Source organism: Fukomys damarensis, unplaced genomic scaffold, assembly GCF_012274545.1.
Source record: "Fukomys damarensis isolate Sample0158 unplaced genomic scaffold, DMR_v1.0_HiC HiC_scaffold_28, whole genome shotgun sequence".
In the NCBI taxonomy this organism is placed as follows: domain Eukaryota; kingdom Metazoa; phylum Chordata; class Mammalia; order Rodentia; family Bathyergidae; genus Fukomys; species Fukomys damarensis.
Window position 1 is genome coordinate 33,199,861 of NW_022900940.1, and position 16,953 is coordinate 33,216,813.

Consider the following 16,953-nt stretch of genomic DNA (forward strand, 5'->3'; position numbering starts at 1 on the left):
AAAAAAAAAAAAAAAAAAAAAAAAAGAAGAAGAACTCTCCCCCAAAAAACAAAGCCAAAACAAACAAAAAACAGACCCAAAGACCATTGGACCAGATTGGAAGATGCAGAACCAATCCCAAACACACTCAGCCGCCTTATCTTTGATAAAGGGATCAAACACCTTCACCAGAAGAAAGATAGCTTCCAATAAATGGTATTGGAAAAACTGGCTTTCTACATGCTGAAGATTAAACCTAGACCCATATCTCTCACTATGCACTAAACTAAGATTAGAATGGATCAAAGATCTAAATTTTAAAACCGAAACACTAAATCTGCTGGAAAGTAGAATAGGTAGAACTCTTAAACATATAGGTACAGGCAAAGACTTTATGAACAAAATCCTGATTGCACAGAAAATATCATAAAGTATCAACAACTGGGATCTTATCTTATTAAAAAGCATCTGCACAGCAAAAGAAACCACCAAAAATGTGACAAAATAATCCACAGAGTGGGAAAAATTTTTGCCAGCTGTTCCTCAGACAGAGGAGTAGTATCTAATATATGAAATGAACTCCAAAAAATTAGACTCCCAAATTTGAAGACCCAATCCAAAAATGGGCATTTGAAATGAACAGACACTTCTCAGAGGAAGAAATACAAATGCCAAATAAATATATGAAAAAATATTGAATTTCAGCAATTATTTGAGAAATGTAAATTAAACCAACACCGAGATTCCAACAGAAGAACTATTATCAACAAATCAACCAATAACTAACGCTGGCAGGGTCTTTGGGGAAAAGGAACCCTTCTCCAGTGTTGGTGGGAGTGAATATTGGTGCAACCATTGGGGAAATCAGTGTGGAGATTCATGAAAAACCTAAAACAAGCAGTTCCATTTGACCCAGATATTCCCCTTCCCCAAAGAATTAAAAGCATCATACCACAGAAATATATGCACCCTTATGTTTATAGTAGCACAATTTATAATAATGCTACTTGAAAACAGCTGAAATTCCCATCAATGGATGAATGAAGAAAGAAAGCAATTTTTTTCTATACAATGAAGTACTGCTCCTTAACGGGGGTGGGGGTGTGGGGGAGGAAAGGGAGGAAGGGAATAGAAGAAAAAAGAGAATAGAAGGAAAAATTGGAAACAAAACTTTTATAAATAAGGGGAGTAAGGAGTTGAAGGAGGGGAAGGTATTGGGGGGAAAAAGAATCAAGACAAACTGTGCACAGGTAAAAATTCCCTATGATTAATGTGGTCATTATGTATATCTGAAGTGTACCAGTAAATTAATTTGAACTCATATAAATGTTTTACAAATACAAGGGGAAATGCTCAGTTTTACAGTCATCAGAGACATGCAAATCAAGACCATACTGAGATGTTCTCTAACCCCCATTAAAATGGTTGTCATAAAAAAAAGACAAGAAATAAATGCTGATGGGGACGCAGGGAAAAGATTTCCCTAATATATGGTTGGGATGTAAATTGGTAAAATAGTCATGGAAAACAGTACGGAGATTCCTCATAAACCTAAAAAATAGAATTAGTACATGATCTGGCAATTCCTCTACTGAGTACAATATATACCCAGATGATATGAAATCTTTATATCAAAAGACTTTTATACTCCCACGTTTATGGCAGCACTATTCCAATAGCTAAAATGTGGAATTAACCAGCATGCTCTTTCGTGGATGAATGAATAAGGAAAGTGTTGCACATTTACACAACAAAATACCATTCAGCTACAAAAAGAATGGACTCATGTCATTTGCAGTGTCATACGTGGAAATGAATATCATTACATTATGTAAAACAAACCAGACAAAGAAAGACAAATACCATATATTTTCACTCACTTGTGGAAACCAATAAGTCAAGATTGTAATAGAATGTAATAGTGGTACTTGGAGACAGGGTAAGGAAGAAGAGGGACAAAAAAATTTAAAAAGAAACTTATAAACACAAGGTGGAGGAATCACTTCTAGTCCTCCTTTTATAAAGTGGGATATCTACTGTGCAAAACAATATATCATATATTTCAAAATGACTAGAAAAGAAGAGTATGAAATTCCCAATACATAAAAATGATTAATGGTTGTATAGATTGAAATGTTAATTTCCCAGATTTATTAATATACATTGCAGCAGGTATTGATTTACCATAATGTACTCCATTAGTTGTGCAAATTTAAAAAAGTAATTAAATAAGATGTCTTCAGTAAAGTTTTCTTTTTCTCTTTTGTCCCTCCCTAACCACCTAAATTGTTCTATTATTGTGTGTCCCCTGGGGATGGAGAGGGAGGTCTCTTAAACTGGTATGGAGAGTCAGAGTGAGGAAAATACTTTTCAGTACTATACTATCTGTAACAAAAAAAGCAAAAGAATTTTCCAGTTTTTTTCTAAGTATGGGGAGAAGATCTCAATATTCTACTCTTGTTCTTAAATTGGAATTGGAAATCAAGTACACTAGGGATGTTAATAGTAACTTTAGATTTGCAAAGTGCTCGTGTGTCCTCTAACGGAGTTTGTACTGTTTTGAATGAAGACATGTCTGTGAAACCCTTTATGGCCTCATACCTGGCCATGGCCGTTCAACTCATTTTCCCCTAGGGTTCTGACACTCTTACTAGTCAATGTTCTTGCTCTTCGAATTTCTACCAATTCTTTTAGTTTGGGAGGGAGCTCTTTGATTTCTTTTTTTTCTGTTTTCCTCATTCATTAAATGCCTCTGAATTTTCACAGATGGTACTGTGGTAACCTAGTTTGGGGCTCCATCCTTCATGGTGTGCTAATGTTTGACTTTTCGGGGAATTTGAGCTGTTAAATCATAGTGGTGAGCAATATTTAAACTTCAGTTAGTAACCTTCTTATAGTCATAAATTCCTTTCAAGAGGCTGAACCACCAAGAATTTGACTAATATGAGCAGAAAGGAAGCAATCTAAATGGAACCTGCAGCATGTACCTATGAACCTTAAACTATAACTCTGTTAAGATGGCAAGGAAGTTAAGAATTGATTTTTGTCATTTACTGGGTATCTAAATCAGAATTTATAAGCTGTTTATGAGTCTGCAAATGTCCTCTCAACTCTGGAATGTCATGAAACACAAGTAGTCTGGCAGGAACTTTATCTCCAACCGAATAATCAAATGGGGCCTAACATACATGTTATGAGGCTCCTTTTTCTGAGTGAGTCATGATACCTTCTGCTTCATTAATAATGACACGTTGACTAAGTCACAAACCAGACTGAAGGAACTTGTACCCTCATTCAGAAAAAGGTATTTCATGTTTTATCTCATTCAGCGGTTAGCAACATCATCAGTATTAATGGTTGAGATAGAATATGAATGTAGCATGCTCTCTAATAATCCCATAACTCACAGGGTTAAAGCGTCTACTCTTGCAAAGCCAGAAATAATTGTCATACAGCAGAGGTATGTAGCAACTAGGCAGGTCTCATTTTATCTCATCCTCTTTTCCCTCTTACTGAGAGAAGTACAGATGCCAATTGGTTGTAAATGACACTGGCAGGTGGCAGTTGGGGAGGGGAAATGAAAACTTCTGAGGAATATAGGTTTTGAGTAATGGAGCATTAATTTGCCACTAAACCAGCCTGATGTTTCTCCAAGTCCTGTCAAGTTTTAGCTGTGTATCTTTGTAAGCACACGAGATAGGGTAAAGTACGTAAGGCTAAGGTAACAGTTTCAGGGTCTTAACATATAATAACTTTATTTCTTGGTCGTTTACAGTTTGATGTGTACCAAGCAGTTCTAAAAGAAGTGACTGGCAATTCTGTCACCATGTGAATCAATATTGTCCTGTATCATTCACTGGGAGCTCAGGACAATATACAAGCAAAAGCACATTGGGCATGCCAGTGTCTTAGCTTCAAGTGACGGGTTCTGCTCATTTACATTGCAGTGGCCAGAGCCCATCTCATAGTCACCATTAATCAAAATAGGCCTTCTTTCCCCTCTCAAAAACGATGATAACTTGAGTTATTTTGAGAATTGAGTTGTGTACATGAGTGAACAAATCACGGAGATCTGATTGACCACATCTGGCAATTAAAGGGTCACATTAAAGGAAGAATGGCGAGGTAAGCAAAAGCAATTGAAATATAATTCTAATCTTTCTGAGCATGTTTTGAAAGACCCACAAGTTGGAGACATTTGACAACTCAGTGAGATTTCAAAACTTGCCCCTCTTTATTGTGTTAGAGGAGGCTTTCATTTCTCCTACTGACTCTCATTTCTCTTACTGAAACTCACTGGCTCTCCTCTGTCCACTGCTTCCCTCTGGCCTTAGTACCCAACATTCCTGCCAGATGTTAGAGATGAATGGTTTCGTGTCTCTTGGGTCTCTGTTTTAGCAGAAACATAATGTATTTGGAATTAGCTGAGCAATGTAAGCCTCTTTTCACTTCAATTTCATTATCCACACAGAATTCTCGCATAGAATTTATGATGAAAAAAGTCCTCCTATTGTTAGATCTATTCAATGTTTGGTCCAGTGTCTGGCATCAGAAATAGTTCATGCTAATAAGTGTTAAATATAATTTACTGATACATAAATTATGACTACATATTAATTGTTTAGCTGGGTCATAGCTATCAGACATTCCTACAGATGGGTTTTTCTTATCTGAAATTAACCATATATATATATATGGTTATGTATTATATATGTTATACATATAAATTATATATCCATATTTCTTTCACAAATAGGCCATATTCTTCTTTGACATCAGTTTTCTCCAAATGAATCTCCTGGCAAAAGGAACATGATTGTATTTACACAATGCTAAGTGGAATACTTTATATAAAAAATGGCTTGGTATTCTATTATTTTCTTTCTCAGAAAAGTAACATATTTTCAAATTGTCAAAAAAGAGTCAATAAGACATTGATAATATGCACAAATTAATTGTAACAGTTATCTCTGAATTCAAGGACATAACATACAAGCTTCTGGGATTGAAAGAATACCTCAAAGCATTCCTTGATATTTAAAAGCTTGGAAAGCGACGTCTCTCTCTCTCTCTCTCTCTAAGACAAGATCTCACTATGTAGTTCAGGGTGGCTTTGAACTCACTATGTAGCCCAGGCTGGCCTTGAACTCATGGCAATCCTCCTGCCTCAGCCTTCCACATGCTGGAATTACAGGTATGCACTATCTCACCCAGCTCTATTTTTTTCTTATGTGCATTTATATTTTCAGCTTGAGTCTTCATGATAGGATAGATATTTCCTTAACATTTTAAAATAAACAGAAAATAATTCAGGGTGGAGGTTGGTGGGAAAGAGGAGTGAAGCACTAACTGTTTTCCTAAAACTGTGCTACGAAGTTGAGCTTTTAGAGTTATCACATGGTGACCTGATTACAAAACTCCCATTTCCAAGTGGGGGGAAATTCACAGTGATTATCTATTGAGGAGCTCCTGTTCATACAAAGGTGAGCAATGAACAGAAAAAAAAAAGGTATATCCAGTTTGGATGGACATAAATTCTTATAGTGAATTTGAATTCACTTTGAATTTAATCCTCTTGAATTACAGGACATCTTAATTCATTTATCTATAGATTCGTACAAAGGGATTATTCTGTTAACTATACATATGAAATGTATATGTACATTTCTCTTCATAACAAAATTTCCTTTCTAAAATTTAGGGTAATTTCCCTTGTAGCAAAATATGGACAAAAGACTCTAATGGAAGAAGGATGTGTCCATGCCTACTTATACAAATTTGTGCAAACCAGTTTCCAAGCTCTTCCATCTCCAAATCTGTTGGAGCAAACTGTGCTCTTTCAGCTGTTTCTTTGAGGGTCATGGGAACCCCAACATTAGATTCTTTGAAGACAATTCTGGCCTAAGTCATGTGTGCATTGATCTAATACTTAGTGTATACATATCTGCATTTTTTGTTCTTTTTGAGCCAATCGTGCTTTTTTTCCTTCCATATATGATGCTAACATTTTTATTAACAGAAGGGTGACTAATGGCCTTAAAGAAAAAAAAAGTGTGAGCTGTACAATCTAGAATGCAAATGTGCTCCATTAGCTCTAGTCAGACCTGGGACTGTTTATGAACGCCAGCAGGGTGCTGTGATACAGATCCTTCACTGTATGCTCCGCTTTCAGAAACCCCGGTCTTAACTCCAGAAAACGCATGTGGGATTACCACATTGCTGAAAGCTTAGCATCTTGCAGATGCTCATCTCAGAATTTTCCTTAATCATTTTCCACAATGACATGGATCCCAAATCTCTTTAATCCCAATTCAGCTGGCAGTGGTGTATCTTCCAGGGTCCCTCCACCCTTACAGCATTGTCATCACTACGTGTGAGCCTTCCGAGTCATAATTTTGAGGTGCTTCAGTTTGTCCCCTAAGTTGGCATCTTGTTTGCTTACTATTAATGATTCTGTTGGCTGCTGTTTCCTCTTCTCAAAGTGGCATTCTTGCGGTGTCCCAGACTGCTGGATTTAAATGGTGAGTAAATAGATGCCTAAAATCTGATCAAACTGGAGGCTTCAATATCTGCCCACTGAGCACAGTCTGCTAAGGATTAGAGAGCAACTCTAGAAATGTCCTATATCACCAAGGATAACCTGTGAAACATTAGACAAGCACAGCCTCAGGGAGTGAAGCAGTTACTATAATCGATCATTCAGAATTATTTGAACCAGTCCCAGGAAACTAAAGTCTTAAACAGGTAGCAGAATAAAATCATATTTTTAAAAGGTCCTAACAGGTGCATAGTTACTTGCAAACTGACTGAGAATTGTGAACAAAAATATTGTTTCTTTTGCTTTTATTCTCAATTCTACATCGGTGTGTGTGTGTGTGTTGTGTGTGTGTGTGTGTGTGTGTGTGTGTGTGTGGTTATATACAAGAAGTATTGAGAAAGTGTTCTCTGTTGACAAATGTGGTATATGTTCTTACTCCTAAAGAGATTTTTATTTATTTTAATTCATAAGACCTCCAATTTCTTACAAGGATGATATAGAGCCTGGAAAAAAATTAAAATATTATTTTGTATATTTGAAAGAAGCATGGAGTGGAGATTTTACAAATTTACTCTTGAAAGTGGAGCAAGGGAAGGATGAAGAACAATGATATATTGTTCAGCGACTGAAAAGCACTTACTTGAATGGGAATAAATTTTTCCCCTGAGCTAGTTCATGGCTACAGGGTTATTTAATAAATTGATGGATTTATGAGCAAGTAAGGACCCAAATGCTAGGGGAAAGAGTAAGTCAAACGGCAGGAGGACATCAGTTTTGCTATTTTACTTGTTCTTTTATTAATGACATGTGTTTCCTGAAATATTTAGTCACAGTGGGTTTTTGATGAGCTGTAACAAGTATTAGAATTATGGTTAAAAATTAAAGTAAACACGATTCTGTAAATTCAGTATATTTTCTACTTTAACCATGCCTGTAGGAGACTAGTATTTTTCTCTCTGGTTTTTGGCAGAGTGTTTTAGTGGACAAATGTATTGAGTGTATATTTGAAAGAGTGAGGTTTGATTTGATTTTTATATTTGATTCTTGCACTGATTCTGTCTGTAATCATGGGCAGTGAGTACCTTAGAGACACCTAATTCCCTAGTAAGTACATAATCTGAACTCCCAGAGATGATGCCTCATTAAATGAGGCACTGTAAATAAAGTACCTTGTCCACAACAAATACTTAGTAAATACTGGCCTCCTTCCTCTCTTTAGGCAGTAGTGCTATGGTTCACTTATTATTTAGTTGACAAGAGGAAATAAAACTTAGTGGTATGCACTTGATATAGCCACTGAATCATGTTTAAAACACATGCTTGATGTTATTCATGTGGAATTTTGTCCAAAGAAAGTCCACTTAGATTGTGCATATCCCACTTAGGTCATATATCAAATCAATCACTGGGGTTTTAGTGTTTTGTTTTTTTTGGTACTGGGGATCCAACTTGGGACCTTGCACTTGCAAGGCAGGAGCTAAATCCTAGGCCCAAGGGTTTTTAGTTTTGTGAGTGAATAAATTTTCTTTTTCCCACCATATAACTTTATGACTTTATGCTATTTGTAATTAAAAGAAAAAGTTTTATTGGATAATTAAAATAGTTTAGAGGATAGTATATAAGATTCCTTCCATTTCTAACATTCTATTATTCTGTGGACATACAAAACTATTATATATGCATGTATGTGTATACAAATACTGTATACATATGTGCTTACATATGTATAAACATAAAGGTACATACACTATATGCATGTACACATGCACACAGGTGCTTAAATACATAGAGTTATACACATGAATTAAATTCCAACAAGTAGCCATCAAGCACATAGTACTTTGTACCAACAATTCCATTAAGAACAGGGTTGTAAAGATGAATAAAATACAGTTATTGCTCTGAAAGAGCGTATACGTACTTAACTGAGTTCTCTAGTTGTACCTTGGTTGAATTCTTATGATTGACTTTAAAAAACTGAATTTTTGAAGTATAGAATACAGGAAAAGAGTCACACTAAGCAAAGTGCATGGCTTGATGAATTATCGAAAATTTCTATGGTTTATTTCCTCATATACTGCACTTGGGTCATGAAGCTTCTTTTTCTGTGGAAACATTTCCTACGAATGTTCCATCAACCTATTATTTAGTGGCATTCACTGCTCATAGGACAAAGCATCTGAATAAGAATTTATAACTTTGTTCCAATGGATCAAACTTACATTAAGTTTCAGTTGGGAGTCAGCCATTTTGGGACTGGAATTCCAGTTTCCTGCCTCCCTTGCTAATTTGCTGAAGGACTCTGAAACACTGGTTTTTGTTTTTTTAACTTCTCTCATCCTGAGCTAATTTTCACAACTAGAACATAAATATGTTCGACTTCTTTCCAAAGTTATTTGTGAGAATGAAACAAGCTAATGCTTGTAAAGTGCTGAGCATATAGCTCAGTTCCCAGAGCTATAGCATCAGTGATACTAACCCCATGTTTTCAGAGAGACTTGGTCATGAGCATGGGGCTTCGTCACTTCAGTCTATAGGAGAACTACAGAGGAGGCATTCCCTGAACTTCTGAGGCCCAAGCCACCCCCTGGGATGTCATGTGGAGTGAGGTCCCTCCCTCCCACAGGCAGGGCAGGTTTGAGAATTCCTGGTGGATGAAGCAGTAGGAAGTCTTTCATTCTTGGAAAGTACATGTAAATGGGGTCAGGCTCGCTTGTGGGCATAGGTGGCCATATGCAAATCTGACACTTCCTATTTCAGGCTGAACATCTGCTGTTCCCTGCAGGATGGAAACAACCAGAGAAGGAAATAAAGACTTTTTTGGTCTCATTTATGGGATAGCAGGTGGCTTTATTTTCCTCTGTCTTTCCCAGTCAGACTCACCTCCCTGTCCCCCCAAGGAGCTTAAAAAATCCAACTGTTCACTGTTCCTTTTGAAAACAAGCTGAAGTACTCAGGTGCAACCAAAACATGGCTTTCTCTTTGCAGGGTAATGTTTCCTGCTCTCTGATGGATGAGAGACTACAACAGGAGATCCCAAGAATGGGAAGCATTAGTCAATAGAGGATGGCTTGAAGATTTTGTGTTTTCTATTTTACATGCTTTTATTTCAGCATGCATACTTACGTGGAACTTGGGTTCTATGAAAATGTTGCTGAGTTACGATTGCGCAGAGAACTAGTGATGCGATCACTCAGAGGAGACCCACACTTTGTAACAATCACTGGTTTTGCATCCTTTGTTCAACCACAACCGCTAGCCACTCATCCTTTTCAGTGATTCTGCTCGTATATGAACTTTGCAGCCCACAGGTTTGCCATGGAAACCACCCGGCAGTACAGCGTGATCTCTCTCCATTCTCGTTGCCTCCCCATATACACAATAATTGATGAAACCTGGATGGGCACTTACACAGCAATTGAAGGCCTGATGTCTGTGGACACTTTCTGCCATTTGAATGCAGAAATAACAATGAAAATCTATTGATGAAGGAAGTATGGAAAGGATATACCATGAAAAGGAACATTAAGGAATGGGGCAAAAAGTCCTACCAGAGATGCAAGTTTTGTGTGTGTGCATGTTGTGTTATTTGATCCCATTTGAGACATGGAAGTTTTACCATAAATCCTTCCTGCCTTTAACGCTATATTTGAGTTATATTTCTGTTGCTTACAGTCAGTGTTCTCAGTCTAAATTAATGCCCCACACTAACTCTAATCTATTAAGAGAATTTTTAAAAACTAGTGTAGTTTGAGCAGTGATGAGAGTAACTTCCATTGTTTGACAAGTTTTAGGATTGGAAAGCTTTCATCTCTCTGAAGCAGAGATCTAGAGATAACAGAGACAGAAACTCAGCACTAGGGGGAGACATGAATTTAGAAGCCAGTAGAATCCAGTTGCTTCAGTCTTCATTGAGTTCTTCCAAGAATAAAAAGGAGACGAAACCAATAATAGAGAAAATGAAGCAGCAATTGTAGATGATCATTAAGAGAAGAAGGGACACTAAGGGTCACTCTGCTGCAGTCAGAGGGAGTAGGATGAAACAGTAAGCATAATGAGTTCAACCGTCACCTCCACTTACTGAGCACATGAGCAGAAACACAGTGGTATGCTTTGGGGGTGCTAAGCGAAATACAATCTCTTCTTTCAAGGTATTATGTTTGTCACAGTCACTCTGAAGTCTTTGAAAGACACTACTATAAGAAAAAGTCTTACAACATAAAAAACATGTTGGATGCAAGTAAAATTTCCAGGCCAATACCTACTGAGCTTTTCCTATTTGACACAGTCTTATGTATCATAAAAGCCTACCGTAGGTAAAACAGTATACTACAAGATATTTTAAGGAAATACATTTTACTTCCTAAAGAAGAGTATTTTAAAATGGAAAACTGACAAGCAAAATACATACTGGGCTTAAGTTTTCAAGAAAGCTGACACAGTAAAATGACATGTGAGTCCTTCAACATGCAATTTTCTAAGAACAATTATCACAGAAATGTTCAGTATTAACTATGTTCTGTTATTACTGAGACTGTACTAGCAGAAGCACACCTACGCACAGGCTACTCTTCAAGAACTAAGAATCTAGGCTGTCAGACGTGATTTTTAAAATTATTATTGTTCAGTAAATCATTTTTAAGAAAATTACTTCCAAGGAGCCCAATTTCATGTCAGATTGTAGTGCGGACTAAATTTAAACCAGGTGCCTTCTCTTTGAAAAAGTTGCCCTTTCAAAACATTCTTCAGTTCAATTAAATTGTAAAATAGTCATACAGGCAGCAAGAGATGTTGGTAAATCAAAGATTTCACTTGAAAGTTCTGTTCAGTCTTGTTCTTAGGTAAGGGAAGAAGCGTGGAATCAAATCTCATTAATGTCGCACAGCTACACAAGAGATTTCCCACTGCTAAGCAGTCTAAGTAGACCCAATTCAAAAATTCATGGGATTTAGATAGACGCTTTTTGCAAGGATATTTGGATTTGAGGTAGGGGCTACCTTTGAAAAACATAAAAAGATTCACCTTTGTGTGTTTAAGATGTGCAGTCCAGACCTACACAGACATACGCATTCCCCTTCAGCTACATGAAGGTGAGTATTGACTGGGGAACATGAGAAGTAACACCATGCACATTAAAGACCCCATTGAGAACGCTACCCTTCAGTTTTCCCCAAAGGACAACAGATCCATGCGTTACAGTCTGACAAATAATTTTATAACTACAGGTAAACTATTTTACTAGGCCCTGGACTTCAGCGTGTTCATATTCATTTCACTCCCCAAATTTGGAACTTTGTGACACAGGCAATAAAAGTGAGATAGTTTCAGAATCACTTAACGGTTAATAGTACTGCACCTCTATTTTCTGGGAGAGTATTCCTGTTATATGCTCATCTATTCTGCAGAAAATGGGTATGTCAGCTCAGGTTGGAAGGCCAATCATCTTTCACCTTAACACTACTTAATACACAGAACCCGCAGGAAGAAGTATTTTACCAACATTGCAAGCTATTTTTTCTATTATTCAGCTTAAATTCCATGCATGGCTTTTGAGAACCTTTTGCCCTAAACTTAGAGGAAGTTAAAAAGTAGCTGTTATTCAGTATAACTTTTTTTTTCTCAATTTGTTCTTTCGAACGTTACTTACTGATTGATACTCCCTTTGGCTTTGTTACTTTTGGAGCATATAATTCTAAGTTCCCTTCACTTTTCATTTTAGACTCTACTGTAGGATATGTAGGTTGCTGTCTTCAGGACTTTCTTCATTTTAAAAAAAATTCACATGGTTTTGTGCTCCAAAGTAATTTTTTTTTATCATTTCTTTCGTTCTTGTACCATGTATTAAATGCTGACTCTGTACTAGGCTCTGCCCTACACACTGGGAATCGTAACGTAGAAGAAGACAAAGCCTTCAGAGATGTCCTATTAGGAAAAACTGTCCAGAACAAGAAATATATAAATCGAAACCATTTCTGATCGTATTAAATACTACAAAAAAGTAAATAAGGTGATGTGACTGTGGATCCTGGGAGGGGGCAAACTGCAGAGCAGGTGGTCAGGTAAGGCCAGAGGATCCGAGTGACAGACATTGCAGGAAGAACCAGGAGCAAACGCAACGGCTCCGAGGCCTCAGAAGTGGTGGGAGCCTTTTTATGCGGGGAAGGGAAAGCGGGTCAGCTCGCTGGAGTATATGTGGACCTGAGATGGCGTCAGACAGCTGCGAGAGGCGGGCATGCGTAGGAAGGCAAGGACCTTGAACTGTGGTAGGAAGTCTGGAGTTACAGCCCACAGCTTGTCACTGAAATTTTCTAGCAACAAAATGGCACTATCTGTTTTATATTTTGCAAAGATTGCCCCTATCACCTGGAGGAGAGATGATGGTAAAGGGTAAGAGTAGAGGCAGGGGAATGATATTTATTCTCATTTGTCATGATCAGCTAGGTATGCCTCATCGCCTACCGCACATTGTATACCCTGTACTTGTGCACCCCACCATGGACTGTTGCGGGCAGGGAGACTGTTCCACTGGAAGATGGCTCATTCCTAGAAAAGGTTAAGCACATGTAACTTGGCTGGTATCGCAGCGCCATGACTGGTGTAAAAATGACAGAAAATAGATGCCTATACAGCATCTATGACCAAGTAAGTAATTGGGAATGGCAGATGTTAATCCTGTGGGGCCTTAACCGTTGCTGTGTAATGTATTCCTGTGTGTGCCTGGGTGCATGTAGGTATCTGCTTGCATAAGAATCTGAAAGGACAGAAGACATCATTATATTTCCACTAGAATTATTTTAATGTGTATATCCTTAATCTGAGCTTTTAGTACTCAATATATGATTCTGAAATGAATCAGTGAAGCCCCCAGAGTGTGATATATGATATGTGAACAGGGGAGGTACATGGTATATCATTTAAACCTATGATAAAACCATAGGTTTTTGTCAGATACTATGCCAGCAAAGTACCAGGGAAGCTGGTCAATAAAAAACAGAGATAGAACTGAGGGAGAGGGACAGAAGGGAGAGGACACTGGTGCCTCTGTGGATTATACTGAAATCGAAGAACACTAACAAGAAAATACTAAAAAGCAGCCAGAGAGAAGTGATGACAGATCCCTTATTAAAAAGGGATAATGCAATTTGTTAAAAAATACTTCTTAATCTAACAATGACATCCAGAGCAACAACTTTGAAGAACCGAGAGAAAATAACTATAAAACAAAATTTCAATGCCTATAAGCATGAGGGCAAAGAGAATCTCATTACTTTCCAAGAAAGTAAAAACTACTATAAATCTAAGCTAGTAAATGCAGTGTGCTGTTGTACAAAAATGGACACAACATAACAGAACAAAACAGAGATCTCAGAAACATGTGCACATATATGAATTTTCAGTACAGAACAGAGACAACAGTGTAGACCAGTAGATATGCTCAAATGTATCTTTCTTTATATCAGAGTAGTACATACATTATATATAAATACCACATTTTATTTATTCATCTGTTGATAAAAATATAGGCTGTTTCCAAAAAGTAGCTGCTAAGAGTTGTGCTGCTATAAACATGGCCTATCTTTAACTCTTTTGGGAAAGTACCTAGGAGGGACTATCTGGGTCAAAAGAGCTAAAAAATTTCACACTCCCCAAATGAAAGGCCCAATCAAAAAATGGACAACTGAAATCAGACTCAGAAGAAGTACAAGTGGCCAGTGAATACACGAATACATGAAACAATGTTCAACATCTCTGGCCATCAGAGAAACGCAATTCAAATAACATCAAGATTCCACCTAACTCTAGAAAGAATGGCTACCATCAAAAAGAATCAAACAATTACAAATGTCAGCAAGGCTGTCTGGGGGCAAAGGGAAGGTCTTGGGTGGGATGTAAACTGGTAAACCACTCTCTAAATCAGTATGGAGATTACACTTGAGCTTGTTTTTCCGGTTTCAATTGTTCTGCCCTCAATTGCTCCGCAGCTGTCTCCTATCTGTTTTCCGGAGCATTACTTCTCTGGCAACCCTTCCTATCCCTGCTGTGCCTTAGTCTTGGTAGCACCTGCAATTCTGCTCTGTGTTACCAATATCAAGGAACTCACCTCTTGCCTTGAAATGGTCTGTTTACTTAGCTATATTCTATTGGTGCCTGTGCCATCTGATAGTACAGTCAACATTTCATTTAGTGTCCCATTTTTACCTACTCAGATTAGTGCCTGGTATGAAAAATTTGAATAATGTAAATCAATGAATATAATTTATAAGATAGTAAGTATTTATCCAGAATTCCTGGAATATAAAAAAGTGAGGGGTGGGGGTAATAAGAAACCTTCCAGGTAATGCCCTCGAAACTTTTCTGAATGACCTATATATAGTTCCTTTTGATTACTCCAATCTATTGCCTACTATTTCCATCAGTCCCAATCACTTAGCTGGCAGTAATCATATAATGTATCCATTTTAATTTTTTGTTATTGAGACAGGATCTTCTTATGTAGTTCAAGTTGGGCTTGAATTGACTATTTAGCCCAGGCTGGCCTCAGACTCACAGGGATCTTCCCACCTCATCTCTCATCTATTAGAGGGGCTGTTGTCACAAAGAAGGGAAGTCTTGCACAGTGTTGGTGGGAATGTAAATCAGTAGAACTGCTATAGAAAATAGAATGGTGGTTTCTCAAAACTTAAAGCTTTATGGCATCCAGTAACTCCACGACTCATCTTATATCCAAACGAATCAAAATCTGAATCTGTACCAGAGAGTTGCACTTTCATGTACATTATAATTTTACTCACAATAGCCAAGGTATGAAATCAGCCTAAAGTTATGTCCAAAGGATGAATGGATAAAGATTGTTTGACACATATATTCACTGAAATGCTATTATGCACACTTTAAAAAGAAGGAAACCCTGTCATTTGTGAAAATGTAGATGAAACAGGAGGGCGTTACTGTTCGTTAAATAAGCCAAACACTGAAAAACAAATCTTGCATGCTCTCACATGTGGAAGCTAAAACAAAACAAAACAAAACAAAACAAAAAAACGATTCATCTTATAGAAGTGAAGCATAGAACGGTGGTTATTAGGGACTATAGGATGGGTAGAGGTATTAATGAGAATCACCAAATTTTGATTAAGTAGCACAAATTCCAGATATCTATTTTACAGTATGGTGACTATAATAATGATGTATTGTATCTTTGAAAATTGCTAAGAAATATATTTTCAAACTTCTTACTATAAATAAATGATAAGCGTTTGAGGAAATGCGTACATTAGTTAGCTTAACTTAGCCATTCCATAATGTATGCACATCTCAAAACATATAAGGATTTAAAAGTAAGAATCTTTAAAATTTTTGTCAAATGAAAATAGAGATTGAATTCTAATATTTTCCACTTTGCTGTGCTGAGAAAATTGGCTCCTTTACCTATCCTCATTTCGTCTTCCCATCTGGCTTGCTTCCACCCTTTAACTCACTTTCAACCTTAAAAAATAGTGGGCACTCTAAGCTTTTGTGGAGAGAAGAATTATACCCATAGTTTAAAAAATCCATCTATTGAATGAAATATGTGAAAATGATCTCAAGAAGAGACAACCTAGTTAATAGAGGGTTGATTTAAATCTCAGGCTCTCAAACTCACTCAGCCACCTACAAATTTGTGACTATTTGTCAGCCCGAATCTCAGATTTTTATTTCATAGAAATAGACAGAAGCTTACCTTAGAGATGTGTTTTGAACAATGAATGAGATGCCTTATCTAGGCAGAGTGCTTAGCATATAATGGGTTGCTGATGATACCTCCTGTGTCGTTGACTCTTGTTAAGACAGAGAATCATATGAAAAACTGGCAATCATTTCTAGGTACCTAATGGCACTTCTTCCAACCAGGATGAAAGAATATGCAGTTTGAATTTTCTCTATAGCTTTCAAAGTGGAAAGTGTTAGTGACACCAAAAAATAGCTGCACAATATACATTAGTCAAAATCATAGCTTCTTAAGCCCTGAAAAAAATTGAGTGTTGCAAATCTCTGAACAAGGTATCATTTTTTTACAGGATGCTATGCATGCACTGGCTTGCCTATTAAATCATTTATCTGTGACACATCTAATGAAGTCATGTTCACGAACAGCGTAATCACAGGGTGCAGTATAGTACATATTTTGATAGGAAAGTTGTTTGTATAAACTGAAACATATAGGAAATGTGTAACTGCATAAACTGTTCATTACGCTTTCAGCCTGACAATCTTGGTCCTGGAGTTCTTTTATTTATATGTGCTTGTTTTAAGATAGATTGTTTTGTGTACTGTTTTAACAAAAATAATTACTCATAAACAAAACCCATGTCAGGCAATTGGCATAGTGAACAATCACAAACATTGCAAACTCTGAAGCATGTACTTAATCAGGAAATCTTTAAATTCTGAGGAAA

General features: G+C 37.0%; 2 protein-coding genes across 8 annotated transcripts in view; one reads left to right on the forward strand and one right to left on the reverse strand.

Annotated features, from left to right (window-relative positions):
* The window catches only part of LOC104854315 (immunoglobulin-binding protein 1), a 563,742-nt gene that overhangs the window by 259,196 nt on the left and 287,593 nt on the right, over positions 1–16,953 (forward strand). The gene's annotated exons all lie outside the window — the stretch shown is intronic.
* Kcnh8 (potassium voltage-gated channel subfamily H member 8) overlaps positions 1–16,953 on the reverse strand; it is a 318,111-nt gene that overhangs the window by 34,383 nt on the left and 266,775 nt on the right. The gene's annotated exons all lie outside the window — the stretch shown is intronic.